Source organism: Sminthopsis crassicaudata, chromosome 1 (assembly GCF_048593235.1).
Source record: "Sminthopsis crassicaudata isolate SCR6 chromosome 1, ASM4859323v1, whole genome shotgun sequence".
NCBI classification, from domain to species: Eukaryota; Metazoa; Chordata; class Mammalia; order Dasyuromorphia; family Dasyuridae; genus Sminthopsis; species Sminthopsis crassicaudata.
In genome coordinates, this window is record NC_133617.1 from 391,086,612 (window position 1) to 391,105,584 (window position 18,973).

The following is an 18,973-nucleotide window of genomic DNA, read 5'->3' on the forward strand; positions in this document are numbered from 1 at the left end:
TAAATGCTGCAGGTGTTCCATTATCTTAGATAAATATTTCTTCTCTATCTCTCTCCCCTTTTAATTAGCATTTAAATACCTAATATGGTAAAGTGTGTTCTGCTGTCCATATTTAGTCTCTGGGTAAATCAGAACTTTCCCACCAAAGTGAGAAATGGTCAAAGGGAGGGATGGAGACTTTTGGTTAGGATCTATATAATACTGTGATTGTAGTTTGCATTTTATACTCCTCTACTGATTCCTTGTCTGTTGGGAGTTGCCCTTTCACATGAGATTATAATAAACTCCTTTTTGCTTTTCTTACTCTGAGAGTCTCTGATTTTAATTTGAGTTCACTGCTCCACACAATTTGGAGGCTTGTTCTGGTATATTTCTTATTTGTGAGAGATTTCTCTTGTACTGAATTCTTGGGCACTTACCCTCCAGAGAGTTCTCTGGTAGTTCTTGCACTCAACTTAGTATCTCTTGCTCTGATTGGGTAAACTCCCAAAGAGAGAGCAAAAAGGGAAGTGGACTAGCAAAAATAGAAGATTAATTCAGCCCAGGAGATAAACCATCTGAGAGAAGTTTGAAATCAGTCAGGTAAATTATGCACAACCCAGGTGAGTGAGAAACTGATGAAGGAGGGAGAGACTTTAAGTGGTTAGATCTATAAAAAGATTGTCCCTCTCCAAACAGCTAATGAGCTGCCTGGGACTGGGATTGGGATTGGGAGAATTTAGGCAGTTAAAATCCATAAAAGACTCCTATTTCTCTTTGATATTGTGAAAATCCTAAATTGTTCAAGTCCATAAGGATTCTCCTATTTTCCTTTGTTAAGATCGGGTGAGTCCTCTATTAAAGAAACTGTGAACTTGGAAAAGAAACACTCTAACTTATTCTCCTATCTAGTATCCCAGGAAGATAGGTCTTTAGAAAGGATTGGGATGAAGTACCAAACCTTATAGGAATTAAATACTGTTGTTTTGTTCAGTGCCCATCCTTCAAGGGTTGGGTGTAAATTCAAAGAAGCCTTCAATACCTGGCTGGCTGACTCCTAAGGCTGCAGCTCCAGAACTTCCCTCCTCCCTTCCACTCCTAAGTAGGGCTGAGAAAGGGAGATAGATTGATTAAAAAAAGCAGTTTGTGTTTGTGTATTGTGTGTGTATGTGTGTGTGTGTGTGTGTGTTTTTGCCTCCTATTTTTCATTCAGTCAAATTACAGAGGAAAAGATCCTAGCTATTTGGGATTTAAAACCTATTTTTTAAAACTTTTTTTAATTAAAGCTTTTATTTTAATAAACATATGCATGGGTAATTTTTCAACATTGACCCTTGCAAAACCTTGTTTCAAATTTTCCCCTCATTTCCCTCATCCCCTCTCCTTAAATATGTTAAATATAATAGATGTATACATATTTATATAGTTATCTTGCTACCCAAGAAAAATAGGATCAAGAAGGAAAAAAAAACAAAATGCAAACAACAACAGAAAGAGTGAAAATGCTATGTTGTGATCCATACTCATATCCCACAGTCCTCTCTCTGGATGTAGATGGCTTTCTTCATCACAAGATTATTGGAACTGGCATCAATCATCTCATTGTTGGAAAGAATTACATTCATCAGAATTGATCATTATATGATCTTGTTAACATGTACAATGATCTCTTGGTTCAGTTCATTTCACTCAGCATCAGTTCATGTAAGTCTCCCCAGGCCTCTGTAAAACCATCCTGCTGATCATTTCTTATAGAGCAATAATATTCCATAACATTCTTATACCATAATCTATTCAGCCATTTTCCAACTGATGGGTATCCACTCTGTCTCCAGTTTCCTACCACTACAAAAAGGGCTACCACAAATATTTTTGCACATGTGTAAAACAGATTTACTATGTAAATAGTTTTTAGCTAGAGAAAGGAAAGAGTAGTTCTGAGATGGGGAAAGTTTTTAATTGTCACACCAAAAAGGAAAAAACCACAACCCTGACTTTTCTGTGGACCTAGAACTGGCCAATTTGAGTCTGCAGAAATAGTTAAAGTTACAGAACTGCTAAAACATTTTGACAGATTCTGGGTTGTTTTTTTTTTTTTTTTTTTTGAGAATAATCATTAAGTTACTTGTCACCATCTCTATCCATTAAGTTGAATTAGTCTATTTATTGTATTTTTAATTAGAACTCATTTACATGACTAAAAACTTTCTAAGGGCTCGAACTTAAAGCTTAGAGAAAAACTTCAGAAGGAAAAAAAAAAACAACAAAAAACAAACTTCTCTGGGATTTTCCAAGCTTCTAAGGTTTGTGGAATATATCCTGTCTAGATTGGTATCCCTCACTGGCCTGGATTCTTCTGGGTTTTTTGCTGGTACTCCAACATCTTTGATATCCTCCTCCCAGCATTTCTGGCATGGAGAGTGAACTAGTCACTGGATCACAGACCTGTAGCCTGACACCTGTATCCATATTTCTCTGACCCTCTCTTCCAGGGCCCTAAAGTCTGCCAATTTCTTTAAGCCCTGTAAAAAAGACTTGAAAGGTTAGTTTTCTGCCACCTTACATTTTGGGGCTGTGTATATTTAAATTAAAATTCTGATTTTGAAATTGTATAATTACTATTAACTAGTGCTTGCTAAAATTGTGAAATATTCTGGTATAAGATTTTAGAAATATGTGTCCATTAATATTGAAGTATTGTTACTAGAAATTTAAACCTGTATTTTATTTGATTTTAATTTAAAATTTTTGATTCCCTGGTAACTTACCTAAAGAAATAACATGTTTGTATCTCCTAATTTGATGAAATATATTTGAGCTATTATGTTACTTGATAAATTGTACACTGGGGAAATAGGTAAAAAAATTATATGAGCTATGCTTTAACATTGTCAGCCCAACTGGATATGTGGTATAAATTTTGTGAATATTCTGAATTTTAAGGTTTGTCTTGCTTTCTCCCTTTAATAAAGAAAAAAAAGCAAGACAATCTGGCATATAGGGATATGTGTAATTGCAGAACAAATTGTATCTGAAAAGTGTGTAATATGCCTAAAGATAAATAAGAAGACATTGAGGAGATGTCTTTCCAGAGGAAAGGAGCCTGGATCCAAAATATTTAGATTAGATTTTAATGAAATGACACCAGTGGGGATAAGTGGAAGCTTTCCCTTGGGCTCTGCTGCTTTAAGAGAAGTTAATGGAATAATATTAGAACAAATTGTACCTAAGTATAGATTGGTAGAGACTATTGATACTGATAAAGGAATATATTTTACTTGTTAGGTTTTATAAGAAATAATCGGGAGGAATTGCAAATTGAGTGGCAGTTCCATATACCTGGGCATCTGCCTTCATCAGGGAAAGTAGAAAAAATGAATCAGATTCTTAAGAAACAGATTACAAAATAGAAGTTAGAGACTAAATTGCCTTGAACCAAATGTTTACCTATTGCTTTGATAAAGAATTAGAACTGTTACCAGAAGTGATCTGGGATTTTTCCCATATGAGATTGGTCTATTTCATTTGGGAGGAAAAGGGAAAGACCCTCTATTGAAACAAAGGATACATTTTTAAGGAATTATATACTGGCAGTGTCCTCATCCCTTTTAACCTTTAGGAAGCAAAGATTGCTGACCTCAACAACACCTTTGGAATTTGCTAAATCTTGGAAGAAGCAGACTAGGAAGGATTTTTACCAGCTGTTACAGATGAGAGAGATTGCAGTCTGAAGACTGAGAGCATCAGGCTTAAAGGACCTGTGGAGGAACTTCAAGAATAGACTGTTAGGGACAATTTATAACCTCTAAAATTGACTTTGCACTTTGGAATGTTTTGATGGTAGGTGGGAATGTTTGTGCTCAGAGGAATTTTAACAGTATTGGTGCTGTGCTTGTTATTTATATTTTCAAAAAAGTTTATAGGATTCTTCAATTGGAGGAGGTTGAATGAACATTTTCAGAATGAAGACATTATTAGTGTTTATTCTGAAAATTATTTCACATTAAAGAATGTGAAATTTAATGTAAAATTTGGACAGTATGTTCTGTGTGAGTTTTAATTATATTGAGTTATTTTAAAGCTATTCCCATTGTTTAGGGAGATTCTGAGAAGAGTGGCCTATATCATTGTTCCTTTGAACATGATTAATGCCTGAACATGTTTTGATATATATTAGTTATTGAGCATCTCAAAGTAAAATGATTTTTTAATGTTGAATTAAAAACCCATCTACTTAGATATGAAAATAAGCTATGAACTTTCTAGGACAAATCCCTTACTGTTATCAGTTAAGATTATAGTCAATACTTATTTATGTTATGTGATCCTTGAGAGCTAAATTCATATGAAGGTTTGATTAATGAGACTTGCTATTTGAGATAAAATATCTTATGATTATTGCTGATATCATTTGGGATTTTGAATTCAGATATGATTGTCTGATGGATCATCAAGTCAGTGATCTGAAAGGAATATGCCACAAGCTACTCAGAGGAATGTGATCCTGAATGTTATAGGTGGAGGTTCATATCTGGGCAAGAGTTGGGAAGACAATCTTGTCCTCTGCTTAAGGTGAGATCCTTCTGACTCAGTTTCCCAATGATGTTACTATGAATAAGAATACACCTAATTATTTCTGGGTCTGGTGGAATTGTTATTTCATACAATTAGCTAATGATGCTTATCCTGTCATATATGTACTCTCAGACAGACCTGAAGGACCAATTTTTTATTATAACCGTGTGCCTGCTTTTTCCTCTTACAGAAAATTTCTATAATCAAGGCAAGTATTCAGTAGAAGCTATGAGCACAATTCAAGTATGTAAGATCTTGCAGTTTCCTATCTGAAAATAAGTGGTCATTATATCCTAAATAAGTGAGTATGTGCCCTAGCCAACTATCTGTTGCTAAATGCGTATATCTGTCTGTTTCTTTTAGCATTTTTTGTTTTTGCTGACTTTCCTTTCTTTGCAAAAATTACCTGAACAAATGGTTGGGGTAATAGATGGCCCCTGATGGGAGTTGGGATACTGAATCCCAATTTGTATGCTGAATAATGTTATTAGATTCCAGACCATTATCTAAATAATTTTTTATTAATTTTATAATTATAACATTTTTGACAGTACATATGCATAGGTAATTTTTTACAACATTATTCCTTGTACTCCTTTGTTCCAAAATTTTCCCCTCCTTCCCTCCACTCCCTCCCTAAGATGGCAGGCATTCCCATACATATTAAATATGTTATAGTATATCGTAGGTACAATATATATGTGAAGAACTGATTTTTGTTGTTGTTGCAAAGGAAGAATTGGATTCAGAAGGTAAAAATAACCTGGGGAAAAAAACAAAAAAAATACTAACAGTTTACACTCATTTCCCAGTGTTCCTTCTCTGGGTGTAGCTGATTCTGTCCATCATTAATCAACTGGAATTGGATTAGCTCTTCTCTATGTTGAAGATATCCACTTTCATCAGAATATATCCTCATATAGTATTGTTGTTGAAGTGTATAATGATCTCCTAGTTCTGCTCATTTCACTCAGCATCAGTTGATGTAAGCCTCTCCATGCCTCTCTGTATTTATCCTGTTGGTCATTTCTTACAGAACAATAATATTCTATAACATTCATATACCATAATTTACCCAACCATTCTCCAATTGATGGACATCCATTCATTTTCCAGTTTCTAGCCACTACAAAAAGGGCTGCCAAAAACATTTTGGCACATACAGGTCCCTTTCCCTTCTTTAGTATTTCCTTGGGATATAAGCCCAGTAGTAGCACTGCTGGATCAAAGGGTATGCACAGTTTGATAACATTTTGGGCATAATTCTAGATTTCTCTCCAGAATGGTTGGATTCTTTCACAACTCAACCAACAATGCATCAGTGTCCCAGTTTTCCCACATCCCCTACAACATTCATCATTATTTGTTCCTGTCATCTTAGCCAATCTGATAGGTGTGTAGTGTTATCTCAAAGTTGTCTTAATTTGCATTTGTCTGATCAATAATGATTTGGATAACTCTTTCATATGAGTGGAAATAGTTTCAATTTCAACATCTGAAAATTGTCTGTTCATATCCTTTGACCATTTATCAATTGGAGAACGGTTTGATTTCTTATAAGTTAGAGTTAATTCTCTGTATATTTTGGAGGCCTTTATCAGAACACCTTTAACTGTAAAAATGTTTTCCCAATTTGTTACTTCTTTTCTAATCTTGTTTGCATTCGTTTTGTTTGTATAAAAGCTTCTCAATTTGATGTAATTAAAATTTTCTATTTTGTGATCATTAATGATCTCTAATTATCCTTTGGTCACAAATTCCTTCCTCCTCCACAAGTCTGAGAGGTAAACTATCCTATGTTCCTCTAATTTATTTATGATCTCGTTCTTTATGCCTAAATCATGGACCCAATTTGATCTTATCTTAGTATGTGGTGTTAAGTGTGGGTCCATGCCTAGTTTCTGCCATACTAATTTCCAGTTTTTCCAGTAGTTTTTGTCAAATAATGAATTCTTATCCCAAAAGTTGGGATCTTTGGCTTGATCAAAAACTAGATTGCTATTTTTATTCACTATCTTGTCTTGTGAACTTAACCTATTCCACTGATCAACTAGTCTATTTCTTAGCTAATACCAAATGGTTTTAGTGACTGCTGCTTTATAATATACTTCTAGATCAGGTACAGCTAGGCCAACTTCATTTGATTTTTTTTTTCATTACTTCCCTTGAAATTCTCAATCATTTGTTCTTCCATATGAATTTTGTTGTTATTTTTTCTAGGTCATTAAAATAGTTTCTTGGTAGTCTGATTGGCATAGCACTAAATAAATAGATTAGGGAGTATTGTCATCTTGATTATATTTGCTCGCCCTGTCCAAGAGCACTTAATGTCTTTCCAATTATTTAAATCTGACTTTATTTTTATGTCAAGTGTTTTGTAATTTTGCTCATATAATTCCTGACTTTCCTTTAGTAGATATATTCCCAAATATTTTATTCTATTGACTGTTATTTTGAAAGGAATTTCTCTTTGTATCTCTTACTGTTGGATTGTGTTGGTAATGTATAAAAATGCTGAGGATTTATGTGGATTTATTTTGTATCTTGCAACTTTGCTAAAGTTCTGAATTATTTCTAATAGCTTTTTAGCAGAGTCTTTGGGGTTCTCTAAGTATACCATCATGTCATCTGCAAAGAGTGATAGTTTGATTTCCTCATTACCTACTCTAATTCCTTAAATCTCTTTCTCACCTCTTATTGCCTAGGCTAGCATTTCTAGTACAATATTGAATAGTAATGGTGATAGTGGGCAACCTTGTTTCACTCCTGATCTTACTGGGAAAGGTTCCAGATTATTGCCATTACATATGATGTTTACTGTTGGTTTTAAATATGTGCTCCTTATTATTTTAAGGAATAGTCCGTTTATTCCTATACTGTCAAGTGTTTTTAGTAGCAATGGATGTTGGATTTTATCAAATGCTTTTTCTGCATCTATTGAGATAATCATATGGTTTTGTTAATTTGGTTATTGATATGGTCGATTATGCTAATAGTTTTCCTAATATTGAACCAGCCCTGCATTCCTGGTATAAATCCCACTTGGTCATAGTGTATTATCCTGGGGATGAATTTCTGAAGTCTATTTGCTAATATTTTATTTAAGATTTTAGCATCAATATTCATTAGGGAGGTTGGTCTATAATTTTCTTTCTCTGTTTTCAACCTACCTGGTTAGGTATCAGTACCATGTCTGTGTCATAAAAGGAATTTGGCAGGACTCCTTCAATCCCTATTTTTTCAAATAGTTTATATAGCATTGGAGTTAGTTGTTCTTTAAATGTTTGGTAGAATTCACATGTAAATCCATCTGGTCCAGGGGATTTTTTCTTAGGGAGTTGGTTAATAGCTTGTTCTATTTCTTTTTCTGAAATGGGACTATTTACTTCTTCTTCTGTTAATCTTGGCAAGCTATATTTTTGAAGGTATTCTTCCATTTCATTGAAGGTATTCATTGGAAGGTATTCCATTTCATTGGAAAGTATTCTTCCATTTCATTCGTTGACCTTCTCTTTCTCTATTTTATGCAAGTAGGCTTCTAGAGATATAAAATTTCCCCTTATTACTGCTTTGGCTGTATCCCACACATTTTGGAATGATGTCTCATTATTGTCATTTTCTTGGGTGAAGTTATTAATTATGTCTATGATTTGCTGTTTCACACAATCATTCTTTAGTATAAGATTATTTAGTTTCCAATTATTTTTTGGTCTATTTTCCTCTGGCTTTTTATTGAATGTAATTTTCATTGCATTGTGGTCTGAAAATGATGCATTTACTATTTCTGCCTTACTGCATTTGATTTTGAGGTTTTTATGTCCTAGTATATGATCAGTTTTTGTATAGGTTCCATGAATTGCTGAGAAGAAAGTGTACTCCTTTCTGTCTCCATTTAGCTTTCACCAAACATCTATCATATCAAACTTTTCTAGTATTCTATTTATCTCTTTGACTTCTTTCTTATTTATTTTGTGGTTTGGTTTACCTAATTCTGAGAGTTCAAGATTGAGATCTCTTTTGCTGTCTATTTCTTCTTGCAGCTCTCTTAATTTCTCTTTTAAGAATTTAGGTACTGCACCAGTTGGTGTGTATATGTTTAATATTCATACTGCTTCATTATCTATGCTACCCTTTAGCAAGATATAATGCCCTTCCTTATCTCTTTTAATTAGATCAATTTTTGTTTTTGTTTGATCTGAGATGAGGATGGCTATCCCTGCTTTTTTAGCTTCACCTGAAGCATAGTAGATTCTGCTCCACCCCTTTACTTTTATTCTGAATGCATCACCCTGTTTCAGGTGTGTTTCCTATAAACAACATATACTAGGATTCTGGCTTTTAATCCAGTCTGCTAACTGCTTCCACTTTAGGGGGTAGTTTACCCCATTCACATTTATGGTTAGAATGATTAATTCTATATTGTTTGCCATCCTGTTAACCCTTGCTTATGTTTTTCTCCTTTCCTTCCCTCTTACCCCCCTCCTCAGTATTAAACTTATGAGAACCACTTGTTTTTCACAGCCCTTCCTTTTTAGTATCCCTCCCCCACCTTAAAGTTCCTCCCCCTATTTTACCCCTTTTCCTCACAATTTCTGTATTCCCTTCCCCTTAACTTACTCCTTCCCTCCCACTTTTCAATGAAGTGGAAGAAGTTTCACCATAAATCGAATATGTCTATTGATATACATTATGTTCATCCCCCTCCTTTCTTTATCTCAGATATAATAGGTTACCTTTGCTTCTTCATGAGATATAGTACCATCACTTTACCCTTTTTTATGATATAATTTCCTTTCCACCTCCGGTTTCTAGGACAAATTATACATGTGTTGTTTACATATTTTTATGGCAGAAATATAGTTCTCAAGATTTCTTATTACCTTTTTAGAAATCTCTTGAGTTCTGCATTTGAAGATCAACTTTTTTGTGTAGATCTGGTTTTTTCCTCAAGAATAGATGGAATTCATTTATTTTGTTAAATGTCCATCTTCTTCCCTGGAAAACGATGTTCATTTTTGCAGGGTAAGTTATTCTTGGCTGTATACCAAGTTCCTTAGCCTTTCGGAGTATCATATTCCAGGCCCTTCATTCCTTTAATGTGGACGCTGCTAGATCCTGGGTTATCTTTATTGTGGCTCCTCCATATTTGAATTGCTTTTTTCTAGCAGCTTCCAATATTTTTTCCTTTGTCTGATGGTTCTTGAACTTGGCCACTATATTTCTTGGCGTTTTGATTTTAGGATCCCTTTCAGTAGGTGATGGATGAATTTTTTCAATGTCTATTATACCCTCCATTTCTAAAACATCTGGGCAGTTCTCTTTGATAATTTCCTGGAAAATAGTGTCCAGGCTCTTTTTTTCCTCACATTTTTCAGGGAGTCTGATTATTCTCAAATTGTCTCTCCTGGATCTGTTTTCCAGTTCTGTTGTCTTCCCAATAAGGTACTTGACATTCTTTTCAATTATTTCATTTTTCTGGTTTTGCTTGACTACTTCTTGGTTTCTCCTTGAGTCATTCATTTCTACTTGTTCGATTCTAATTTTCAATGATATATTTTCTTCAGTCACTTTTTAAATATCTTTTTGTAATTGTCCAATTGAGTTTTTAAGTGAGTTTTTTTTCCTTCTTTGGAATTTTTTTCCATTTCACCCATTTTATTTTTTAGAGAGCTGTTTTCTTTTTCCAACTCACTAATTTCATTTCTCAATGATATTTGATCTCTTTATCCACTCTGGATGACTTCTCCCAACTCTCTTGCTAAGCTTCCCTTTCCTTTTCCCATTTATTTTCTAGCTCTCTTGTGAGAGCCTTTTTGATTTCCTCTATGAGAGTTTCGTGAATTGAGCAGCAGATCTTATCTCCCTTAGGGGATTCCTCTGGAGACAGTCTGCTTTTAATCTCCTCATCTATCCATACAGAAGCTGTCACTGGTTAGAGCCCTTTAAAATTTTTTGTTCATTTTGTCAGAGTGGGAATCAAAGAAAACAAATTGACAAGAATAACAATTGGTCTGTTTCTGGGGGGTGGGGCAAATGTGGCTGGATGGTATTATTGGGCTTTCTCTACAGACTGCGGGAGATAGCAGTGAGGCACTAACAGGACAGTAATGGCTGTGCTGGGTCTGCACTCTGAGGCTCTAAGAACGCGTTGAGTCACTCCAGGTGGGGTTGGGTGTAGCTGGTCAGAGAAACACTAGCTTTCTGGGGTTTTATTCTTTTCCTCCGGTGTTTACACCTTCTCTGCTGCTCCTGGCTTGATGCCAATATGGAATGTCCACACTGGGGCAAAAGTTGTTTTGCAGAAATGGAAGAGATCGTACCCCTTCCCCCTCCAGTCTGAGCTGTGTGAGCTGCCTGCCTTGCTCTCACTGCTTGTCCTCAGTCTGCGCCCAGTCTGTTCATCCCCTCCCCCGAGCAAACACAGATCTTTTCTGGCGAATTTCAAGGATGTCTTCTGTTGGTGATTATTTATGGGTTTCTTTTCTAGTCAAGCATTAACTCTGAGGCTTGTCATGAAGTAAATTCTGAGAGAAAATGTGGAGCTCAAAGAGCTGTTTGCCGCCTCTCCATCATCTTGGCCGGAAGTCTCGAGCTAAAAAATTATTAACTAGACTACAAAGGCACTGGATTTGTTATCAGATCAGATTACTCAGATTAGAGAAGCAGTACTCTAATAGAATAGAGGACAAACCAGGTCCAGAGGTATTGGAGATCGAGAACAGGATGGTTGAGGAAATGTATCAAGAATGGTGTGAGAAGTGTTCAAAAGTTAATAAATAAAGAGGAAGGATTGTATAGGATAAACTGAGTGAAGAATAGGAATGTGGCTTTGTCCTATATCCTAATTGTGCCTTGAGACTTTGCAATAGCAAGTTGAGTATAGGTTAAAACTTCAGGAGTTCCATTATCTTAGATAAACAAATATTTCCCTCCTGACTCCACCTCCCTCTCCTGATTTTAATTAGCACTTAATTGGATTCTGGGGTCTATGTATAGTCTCTGGATAAATCAGAACTTCCTAGCTAAAGGGAGAAAAGGTCAGAGGACAGGATGGGGGCTTCTGGTTAGGGTCTATATAATCTTGTGTTTGAAGTTTGTGCTTTGCACTCATTCCTCTATTGACACCTTGTCTTAGGGGTGTTGTCCATTCTCCTGAAATTGTAATAAACCCCCTTTTTGCATTTCTTACTGTGAGTCTTTGATTTTAATTTAGGTTCACTGTGCCACACAATTATCATGTAAATGTATTCTCCCCTTTTTTTCCTCCCATGGCTATCGTTAGCTACAAATAGGCATGCACATACAAAATTATTCTATACATATTTCTAGTATCAATTCTTTCTCTGGATGCAGTTAGCTTCTTTTTTTCATATCGCCTTTATTGTTTGTTCTTTATTCTTGAAGAGGATCATGACATCAGGGAGATGATACCAAAAGGATTTAGCAAAGAACCAGGAGAAAAAAAGATAAATTTATAGGATAAAATTATAGAGATCAGAACTTCATGTTACATATTTACTAATTTTATGGGTTACAGGTAAGTTTGAGGAGTGGTCTATTTACTATTGTCTTAGAAACTTGTTTATCACTGACCAGCAGATTATGTACTTGACAGTCAGCAATGTTGTAGGACTACCCTAAACCCAGAAGACTAGAATCATTGACTGATTGTTAGAACAATAGTACTCTAAGGTCAGAGGACCTCAGGATCACTGCTATATTTTCTTAGTAGCTATACCTTCTTCATTTTTACCTTATCTTCTCTTCCACCACTCTTCTAAATCCCACTTTACCCTTCTGTTCAAGAGCTCCCCCATCCCCTGCTTCAGCAACTTCAATCTCAACCCATCCTTCCAAAAGTACTCCCTCTTCCTCACTTACCTAATTCCTAATCCAAACAACTCTCTAAAAATCCTTCCCCCACCTTAACCTGAAAAGAGTATAAATCTGATTGAAAAAAATGATGATTTGATGAAATGAAAAATTTTCAGGTATTTATAACAAAAAGACCTGAAATCTTTGGAAAATTCAGGTATTTATAATATATATTATAATATATTTCAGGTATTTATAACAAAAACAACAGAAGTCATTGGAAAATTAAATATAAATTGTCCAGGTAACTATTTGCTTCTTTATATTTTTATTCATTCTATAACATAGTAATATTCCATTTCACCCATTTACTATGAGTTGTTTAGTTATTTCTCAACCAAAGGGCATTCACTGTGATATTAGTTCTTTGTTACAACAAAAAGTACTGCTATAACTACTCTGGAAAATATGGAGGCCTTGTTTTTATCAATTACTTCTTTGAGCTCTCTGCCTAACAGTGGAATCTCTGGGACAAAGGATATGGATATTTTTCAAATTGTTTTCCATAGTAGTTATACTAATTTTGGTTACTCAAAGAATGTCTTATTTGTCTACCTTCCCATAGCCTTTCCAATACCAAGTACTTCTACCTTTTTCATCTTTACTAATTTGTTGAATGAAAGATTAAACTTGGAATCTCAAAAATATGACAGTGGAACACTATCTTTAATAAATTTTAATTTGAATTTCCTTCATTATTAGTGATTTGAAATATCCTTTCATATGCTTAATAATTTGAAATGTTCTTTTTAATAGGAGCTTATTTATAGCCTTTAACCATTTCTGTATTCATTTGGTCTTATGTATTTTTCTCCTGGGTATGTATACAGAATATTTTGGTTGTCAAATACTTAACATAGATAGTTGATACAAAGATTTTCTTCCTAGTTGACGGCTTCCTTTTTATCCCATATCTATTAATTGTGTTTGTGCAAAATCTTTTCAATTTCATGTAATCAAAATGATCAATTTTATCTTTTGTAATTGCCTTAATGCATTGTTTGGTTTAGAATTTTCCTTTTATCCAAAACTGTGAAAATGTATAATGTGTTTCTTTTCTAAGTTTTAAAAAATGGATGATCATTAATATTCAGCTTTTGTATTCATTTTGAATTAATTATGGAATCTAGTAAAGAATGTTGATCTAAGTTCTACTGGATTATTTTCAAGTTTTCCCAGCAGTTCTTATCAAAGAGGTAATTATTCCTTAAGTAATTTATGCTTTAGAGTCTATAGAACATTGTGTTAAATTTCATTGTTTCTGATTTTCTCTTGTCTAGGCTGTTCCATTGAATTACTTCTCTCTATATTTTTTAATCTGTACCAAATAATTTCTATGATTACTGCTTTATGATATATTGTGAGGTCTGGAAACACTATCCCCCCCCATTCCCACTTAAAAAAAATTATTTCCTTCAACATTGTAGAACTCCCCCTTTCCCAAAATGAATTAAGTTTGGCAAAATATTTCTTTAGTAATTTGATTGTCATAGCTTTAAAATAGCAAATTAATTTTGGTAGAGCTACCATTTTTATTATATAGGCATAGCCCAACAATGAGCATGGAATAATCTTCCAAATATTTAAGCTGTTCTTTAGTTTTTAAGGAGTACCTTGTAATTAAATCTATGTAAGAATTGAGTGTACTTTGGTCTTAAGTCCAGGCTAGCTCCCCAGAGGCCTCAGGATCAGCCAGAGTCAGGATAAGTAAAAGTCCTTGGTCTTTAGGGGGAGAAGTGAAACAAGCAGGCAAATTTCCAGGAATTTTGCCAATGATCTCTTCTCTATTCTGGAGTCCAGAATCTCTACCTTTTTCCTCCTCATCCTGGCACCAAGTGAGTCTGGCTTGTCTCACCCCATCCTCTAGTCCTTGCCTACCATTATCTGTATACACCAAACATTGAGCCAGCACCAAACAGTAAGAAGGGCCATTTCCCCAAACATATGCTAATAGAGTCATTGTCAAATAGGTAATTAGCCTTAAGTGCTTGGTTGTCTGATTCAAGCACACCTTTTTAAAAGTTTCAACCCTTTACACCTCCCACTTTCTTTTGTTTTAGAACACAAGTGGTCACACCATCCCTGACTTTTCAGGGAGGTGAGAACCCCAAAAAAGAGGTGATCACATCCCCCCTGACTTCTCAGGAAAAGAGATGAAAAGCAACAAAGGGAAGTGGGGAGTCAAGCCAGATATTGTTAGCGGGTTTCTGGGCTGAAGGGTCTTCCTAGAAACAGTTATGTACAAATCCATCAGCATGTGGGGTGGTATTACACAAGCACATAGCAATAAAGCACAGGCTAGCAGTGGTGACTCTCCCCACAGCCAGTGCAGGCTCAATGTGTAACAAACATGAATTATACATGCAGGTGGTGATATAACAAGCAATATTAAGCAACACGGTGTTTTCCAGAAGTCCTAGAAGGAGAGTATGTAAATAACAATCACACATATGCCTCCTTCAGCAGCCAAGAGATAGTCCAAAACCAATCTATTGTTCATTGCTTCACATGTCAAGGAATCCAAAGATCCCTGCAAGTTTTTGAAGTCCTGCAACAGTCTTTTTATGTATTAGAGAATCCAATGATTCTTGCACATTTTGAAGTCTTACAACAGTTTTATCATTTCTCAGGGAATTCAATGATTCCTGAGGGTTTTGAAGTCCTACAACAATCTTTTCTTGTCTCAGGGATTCCAATGATTCCTGAGAGTTTTGAAGTCCTGGATAAGTCTCATTAACAATTTTTAATGTCTATGAGTCAAATGCCATAACTGCCAGGCTCTTTCAGTGGTGGGCATAGTCAGCAATGGAACCATCTGATGTTTCTTGGGTCTTTTCCTTTGTTTCAAGGGTCTGCTCCATCTCTCTTCAATGGACAAAGTGAATATGGCTCATTGGCACCCATCTGATTCCTTCTCCATCTATAGAAATACAAGCAAACCCTCTCCCCCAAGCAGTTCATCTATTTGGTCCCTTCTATTCACCACTTTCTGGGTCTCTTAACATCACCTGGTGATTATCTAAAGATATTGGAGCTGCTTGCACTGGACACTGTCCTTCCAGTGGGTTATAAAATCTGTTTGCCGGAGCCAGTGCATCTTTGTCAAAAATCAAGAAGTTAATTGTATAAAGAGTTAAATTTAGAAGTTCTCTAGAATTACCTGTGGCTCCCCCTTTCTTTTGTTTTTGGAGGAGTGTCTTAATGTCTCTGTTTCTCCTCTTTACTATTGCCTGTCCTTGAGGATTAAAGGGTATGCCAGTGGTGTGCAAAATCTTATACTGTACACAAAAGTATGCAAAATGTTTAGAAGTATATGCAGGTCCATTGTCTGCTTTTATTGCTTGTGGCACAAACATAATTGCAAATGCTTGTATAAGGAATTCAGTGACCACTCGGGCTGTCTCTTTTGCTGCTGGTATTGCAAAAGTAAATCCTGAAAAGGTACCTACCACAACATGGATAAAAGACAGACAACCAAAAGATTTATAATGGGTCACATCCATTTGCCAAATTTCATTGGATCTTAAACCATGAGGGTTCTTCCCTGGAAGGAGTGTAGGAGCGTGGAAAGGAAGGCAAGCTGTACAGGCTTTTACTATGCTCCTAGCTTCCTCTCTTGTTATTCTAAATTGTAAATGTAAAGCTTGAGCAGCCTGATGATATTTAGAATGAGATTCTTGGGCTTCCTGAAATAAAGGAGTATTGGCCAATATTGTCAAATTTTCATCAAAAACAGGACCTGGAAGTCTACTATGAGAGTGAACATGCAAGATATAAATCTTACCTGGATGCTTTCTCACTTGCTCTTGAAGTTCCTTAAAGAGTTGATATATATTAGAGGCTACAAATTTTATTTGGGCTATTGGAATTCTTAGTACCACATCTACTGAATAGGCTGAATCAGATATTATATTTATATCTCATTGAAAATAAGTAAGCTAGAATGATTGTTTACAATTCATTCTGCTGAGTGGACTGAAAAGGAGTTCTTACTATTCTCTTTATAGTTAAGTCACAAGAGTATACAGCACAAATATGTTTGGATGCATCTTTAAAGATAGTTGGTTCTTTAAGAGGAACTTTAGAAACCTTTTCTTCAAGAATCCATGTACAATGTCATGGAGACCCTGTGTAAATTTTGGAGCTGTGGCCAATAAAATTCGCCACTCTGGGATGGTTTCATAGCATACATTAATTTGTGTATTAGTATAAAAGGGGTATATCTTGTCAGGTCTTATCCCCAGATAATTGTACTGCTCACTTAATGGCCTTTAATAAAATTCTAGCCATAAGCACTAGGTCCTGGTTGTGCTGGGAGGTTCACCCACTCTATCACACTGTCTCCTTGATGAAGGACTGCTGTGAGTGCCTCTTTTATAGCAAAAACTGATATTTCCAAGGGTTCTTGAGTGACTCTTTCAACCACATTGGATAAAGCCAGTTTAACTTCTCTCAATGCATCTTGAGCTTCCTTTGTAAGCTGGCGTGGTGAGTTTAAAGCAGTGTCTCCTCTTAACATGTTATATAATGGTTGCAATTGATAGGTAGTCAAGCCTAACACTGGACACATCCATTGGATAGCTCTTATCAATTTCTGAAATTCATTTAAGGTGTTTAGCTTCTCTGTTCTTAAGGAAAGTTTTTGTACTGTAAGCATCTTAGGGTATACTTCATTTCCTAAATTTTGAAAAGGAGCATGTCTTTGAATTTTTTCTGGAGCTATGTGCAATTTGTAGTTCCTTAGTGTTTCTCTGGTCTTTTGTAGACATGCTTCTAACATTTGCTCCTCAGGTGCATACCTCAATATATCATCCATGAAATGTAACAACATTATTTTTGGAAATGCTTTTCTTACTGGAGTAAGAGCAGTAGCAACATACATCAACACATAGTAGGGCTATTTTTCATTCTCTGTGGTAAAACTGTCCATTCATATCTTTTATAAGGCTCAGCTAAGTTAACACTGGGCACTGAAAAGACAAATCTTTTCATATCCTCCTTATCTAGAGGGATAGAATAGAAACAATCCTTAATGTCTGTAACACAAAGAGGACATTCTCTAGGCAACAGAGTAGGAGATGGAAGTCCAGACTGAAGAATTCCCATAGTTTCCATCTGTTCATTTACTTTTCTTAAATCAGTCAACATCCTCCATTTTCCAGATTTCTTTCTACAACAAATACAGGAGAATTCCAAGGACTTAGAGAAGATTGTAAGTCTCCTTGGTCAAATTGCTCCTGTAGTATATCTAATAAGGCCTGAATTTTATCTTTGGCTAATGGCCACTGTTCTACCCACACTGGTGTATCAGTTTTCCATTTGATAGGAACAGGTGAGAGTGTTGGCAGGCCTTCAACAGCAGCCCTGCCTAAAAAACCGAAGTACTCATTTTTAATCCTAATTGTTGTAAAATGTCTCTTCTCCACAAATTGATGGGGATTTTTTCAACTATTAAAGGAGTAAAAACTCCTGTTTCACCTTCAAAAGTCCATCTCAGAAGGGTAGCACTAATTTCAGCTGCTATTGATCCTCCTATGCCAGATGTGTAGGTGTCTGCCTTAATCTTTGGCTAGTGACTGGGACAGTTGACACCTCTAATGACTGTACGATTTGCCCCTGTTCCTGTGTCTACCAATCCTTCTAATGGTATGCCATTTATATAGATAGTGATACTATCAACTATTATACTATCAACTGTAACTGCTTCTGTCTAGAATATTTCTGGATTCCGTTATTTGGAATCAGAATCTGGGCAACTCTCACCAGATTGCTTATTAGGAGTCTGTAAAAATAAACCTGATACTACTACTTCTCCTGGTTGATAAATCACACATTGTCTACTTGTATTAGTGACTGGGATATTATCTACACATTCCCCAGTTTCTCACATCAGTGTATGGATGGACACTGTTTTGTAAGTACTCTCAGGAGGTGAAATGGTCAAGCCTACTGTTCTTGCAGGCAAGGGATCCATAGGCTGGAGAGGAACAGATTTCACCTCTCCAGAGGATATCTCAGTAGTCCCAGTTACATACAACTCTATCATCCCCAATTGTAATCCCTTTCTCCCATCAGGTTGCTTCCTGGATGATTGATTGTGTAATCCCTTTCTCCCATCAGATTGCTTCTTGGCTGATTAGTTATGGTTAAATACTGAACTTCTAAAGGCTCTCTGGGTGTAGGCCTGCATGTCATCACGCCCCACGTATTTTTTTCCTTAGGACCTGGGGCTGGGCCTCCTCTCCTGTTTCCCTGAATCAGTCTACAGTCTGATGCCCAATGGAAGCCTCTATTGCATTTTGGACATGGAGTTTGGGTTCTTGTTCTCCAACCCTGTCTTCTCTGCCAACATTGAGCTTCCAGATGCCCTACTTTACCACATTGAAAGCATTGGCAAGTCTCTCTGAAAGTCCCTTGTCAAAAGGGACCCTGTCTTCCCATGTTCCGATCTTGGGAAGTCTGCATCATAGCCTGGCTATAAAAGGTATTTTTGCCCACTGTGGCACAGTGTCTTATGATCTCCTCTAAAGGAGCATCCCTGCAT